The following is a 4639-nucleotide window of genomic DNA, read 5'->3' as shown; positions in this document are numbered from 1 at the left end:
ATCCAGAATGGATTTGCTTGCTCCTCTTTCTTTATTATAGCACCCTGAAACCATATCACAAGATCACGCTCTGTTTTCAGGGAGGAGACAGAAGTGTGTTGTGTCCCCCATCTCACCCATCTTCAGATAGAGAAGAGGAACAGGAGGGATCCCCAGCTCACTGCAGAGGCTGGAGCAGCCCAAGAGGGAAAGGTAGAGAGCAGGATTCACCCTCCTCCAGAAAAGTATTCCTCTCCATGTCTTTGCTGTAAAATTCTTAGATATCATAGAGCATCCAGAGGTACTGCTGTGCATTACCAAAGAAGCGTCTTACACCTCCTTTAGTGATGGGGAAACAGAGACACAGAGAGGTGCCACAGCCAACTCAGGACTATCTCACAGCACAGAGACTACCCAGCAGGACTGAAAATCAGGTATTTCACCTGCAAAGATAACTACCTTTACACACTGTGCTACAGATTACCCACAGTCTGGTTTTTTTCTAAGCATTCACTTCCTCCTGCCCTATCCTCTTGTATCAACATATCCCAAACTTAAGATCTCCTGTCTCCAATTCCAACATCCATTCCAACAGGAAAACTGGAACTGGCATCAAACCTACCCAAAGTGTTCTGACCCACCGCTAAGCCGAGGGCTGTGCCCAGCATGGTGTGAGGCAGCCACTGCTTCTGTCACTGCAGCTTTCTGCTGCTTTCAGAGGAAAGAAGCTCCACTGCAGGACTCACAACTTAGAATCAGTTGTATTCAATATCTCCAGTCCAGCTCAACTCTTTCTGCCCTCGCGTGTTCCCTGCAGTGGTAGCTGCAATCTAAACAAAGCAACATTCAGGTTCAAAACATGAAGCTGAAAATTCAGTTTAAATTCTGGTGTGGTCATTTCTTTAGATCACATGGACAGCATAAACAAATAAAGCACATCCCAGTCAAGAAACAACAGGGAAGAGAACAGAAGGTGTAAGCAGATCTATCAAAGCATATTTAGGAAGGTGTAAGAACACTGGTTCAGTCGGCAGCATTACATCAGCTTCCTTGTGATAAGCATGGAGTGAGGCATAAGGCAATCAGGAGAGTTAAGTTTTAGTTGTATCAGTGTGTCATAAAATGTTCTTTACTTTCAGCTTTATTTACCCAACTTAAATAAGACTTTACAGAAACACTGATGTTCCTCAAGAGTCCAGTGCTGTATGCTGACATGTGCCTTTAATTGAAAGCAGAGAACAAAGCCTATTAACAATCTTTTAAGCAACCTGCTGTCATTTGCTTTAAAAAATGAACAATCAAAACACTGAGAGCAAAAGGCGTTTTTGTCTCCAACGCAGGAAGGGAAGTATTTTTCAAACCTAAGTATGCACAGCAGAGCCTGGCTAACTGCCTACTGGCATCTGTGTGTTGATCCAAATGAATTTTAAGATGTTTGTTCTCCCACAGGATATGTACTATTCAAAAAATAATAATAATAAAGAAAGAATCCATGACTGTTTTTAATCTACCTGAAATATGGGACACAGACACAGCATATTTTGTACTTGCTTTATGCTATACATGTTCCTTTTAGCTTGCTGCAGCACTACTAGGATAATTCTGTTATTATACCAACAGTAAATAACTAACATTTCCCAAAACAACCACACAGTGTCTTATAGTCATCTGCTTTTCTCTCAGCAATGAATTCTTGTTGCAGATATATGGTACAGCTCATGCTGTTACTCCAACAAATTACCCTGCTGTTTACTTAGGTAATAAGTGAATTTTTTCCACTTGTTGTGTTTTGTTTTTTTCTTTCTCCAGCATTTGCTCTCCACATGTGGTTCCACAAGGGTTGATTTCTCATAGTTGAGACTTTTTCCTGTCTTTTATCCACCAGGCTAATTGCAATCTTACTCTTCTCCGTTTAACCAGAGCTGACATCCAGCTCAGCACTCTGTGAAACAGGAAGCAGTGGAGTTCCTGTTCCAAGGAGGTGACAGTTTAAACAGCTCTCAAATGAACTGGGCATATGAGGGCTGCAGCTTCGAGCCCTATAGAGCTGACCCTGTACTGGGGTCACAGCAGCCTTGGTGGCTCAGAGCTCTATCTCCCAACAAGCCTACAGGGACAGAGCCCTTTCTGAGCCTTCAGAAAGGCCATAACACACAAGTCGTTCACCCCTCGTCCCAACTGGATACCCAACATGGCTACCCAGTACTGCAGCCCCAACAACTGACCTCCTTTGTGTCGCCGTGCCTCAGTGTTCCCCACCACCTCACTTCACCACCACCAGTAAGCAGAGATGGGCAGAGAGCTAGCATAATCCCAGAGCTTGTCCCTGTGCTGTAGGGTGCCCTAGAGGCCAGCAAGGCACCCTAGCATATTTTAGACACTACACAAGATTCCTGCAACTGTCCAGCATGTTTTATAGCCCCCTCCATACTCTCAGATGCATAAAACTCCAAAGAAACCTCACTGCTTTCAAGACTGCAGAGGCCTCCCTGGGTCAATAAATACACCCTCTGTGTTCTAGTTTGTCCTGGAAACTTCCTAGTATGCACTTAGAGAGCTCCACAGAGCCCCCCAAGGTACTCTAGGGCATGCTAGAGTGCTCCCAGGGACACTGAATGTGCTCTAAGCCACATTAGAGGCTTCCTAGTGTGTCCTAGAGGACACCCAGGTCCTCCCACTGTAGTCTGAGACACACTAGAACGCTCTCATAACTCTTAAATGCTCTACAGAGTGCCATAAAAACATCCTAGTGTCCAACAGAGGACTTCCAGGACTTCCCAGGCTTACTCAAGACCACTGTAGTACAAATACAGCCCCTCAAGTGAGCTCTAAAGCACCCTGGAGACCTTCCAGGAACACTCAGTGCACTCCAGGGTCTATTAGAGCGCTTTCAGTGCTCTTCACTGTGCTCTGGCACGTCCTATAGGAGGTACATCCTACAGCCCATAGGCAGCCTGGCCCTGCTCATCCTGCTGCCTGACACCTGCCAATGTTGATGCGATTGAATTTCATGACTACTTCTTTATTAATGAGTTCATTACCTACGAAGCTCTTGGACTCTGCCCGGAAGGTAACAGCATTACTGAAGCACACTGTTGTATGAAAATGGGAAGTCTTACAAATATCTTTTTACTTCTTCCTATCAGTTGTGTACTGGACAGATCTCATATATCTGAATGCCATATTAGCTAACCTCACGGGAGGAAAAAGCAAGCTGCCTGTGTAGTAACATAAAGATGTGTAAATCGTAGGAAGTATTTAACAAATTGGTGTATTATCGTGATTTCTAGAGAAGTACAGAAGGCAAATTAAAGTGTTGGACAACTGTATGAAGTAACATGGCAAGCTTGTGAGAGTAGGGGCTCCAGGATTGCAGTATGATGTAGTCTTTCTCTGAATTGCTTTTGAGTGATTTTGAGAAAACTGCATACTTTTGTCACTAGATGGTGTATTTTACTAAGTCTGAGCATTGCCAATGAGACAACTTCACAGACCTTCAGGAAACATTGCTATGCAGCCCCCCAGTGTTGATGATAATTTTGCAAGTAATTCCTCTCAGAGACAGCAAGGCAAAGATATTTTCACAGCAGTCACTCATTACAACTAACCTTCCTTTTACAAAAGAAGACCCATACATTTCATGGTATCTTCCTTAATATAACAACAATAATAAAAGCTATTTCTGTTAAGTTTGGGATCTCAAAATACTTATCTGATATTATTCCAACAGACAGTCACTTCTGTCCCTGTTTCTCAGCAGCACAGGTTTTCCTTTGTGTTCTTTCACATGAGATGGCTCTTGAGGAGCATTGGGATCTGTGAGGATAATGCACCTTCTCTGTTAGGAATGAGCAGGTGGCAGGAAGCTGGAGAAGAAACCTTGTAAATAGCACACCTTAATTTAAATAGCTGCAACAGGTCGATCACCTGCTGTCAATTTGGGGTTAAAAAAAAATAGTATTGGGAAAATTGGGAAGAAAAACACACCGGTTAAATGGGAGCATGGGTATCTGTGATGGAAGAATTCCATTGCTAGGGATGTGTTAATGCTTGGCAGTAGAGGCAACTACTGGTATCTGTGCCTCCCTCAATTTGAGAAGAGAACGCAATGCAGAACGCTCCATGCCTGCAGGCAGTCGTTTCCATTCCCTGCCCAGCAGCCATGAGGACAGCTATGTGCCCAGTGAGGGGCACACAAGTTCCCAACCATTCCAGGACATGGCGCCCTGTGGGCACACAGTCCTTGGTGCTGGGGAGCTGGGGGCGTTTTGCTCAGTCTCAGACATGGATGAAATTACAAAACTTCTTACTGGTTCTTTCCATGATGTTTCCCTTAGGAACGCATAAGATTCACAGCATTTAATGCAGGTTCTGCCTATGCCTTGCCCATGCAGCTGCTTATGGATAGGGATGGAGTTCTGCGGACAGTAAAAGGGAAGACATTTGTCAGTGGAACTGAATCATAACTGCAGAATAGTACAGTGAGACGAAGAGAAAACTATCTTAAAACCAAGGCTGCACTGAAATGGGATTAATATTCATTTCAGGCCTCCTAAGAAAATATCTTCTGAGTTATCTGGGTGATAAAGTCTTGATGCTCTCAAATCATACCGCATGCATTTAATTTATTATTAGGAAGGAAGATCACAGAGCACACCTG

Source organism: Lagopus leucura, unplaced genomic scaffold (genome assembly GCF_019238085.1).
Source record: "Lagopus leucura isolate 7727_CA_CO unplaced genomic scaffold, USGS_WTPT01 Super-Scaffold_100009, whole genome shotgun sequence".
NCBI classification, from domain to species: domain Eukaryota; kingdom Metazoa; phylum Chordata; class Aves; order Galliformes; family Phasianidae; genus Lagopus; species Lagopus leucura.
This window is presented reverse-complemented; position numbering follows the sequence as displayed.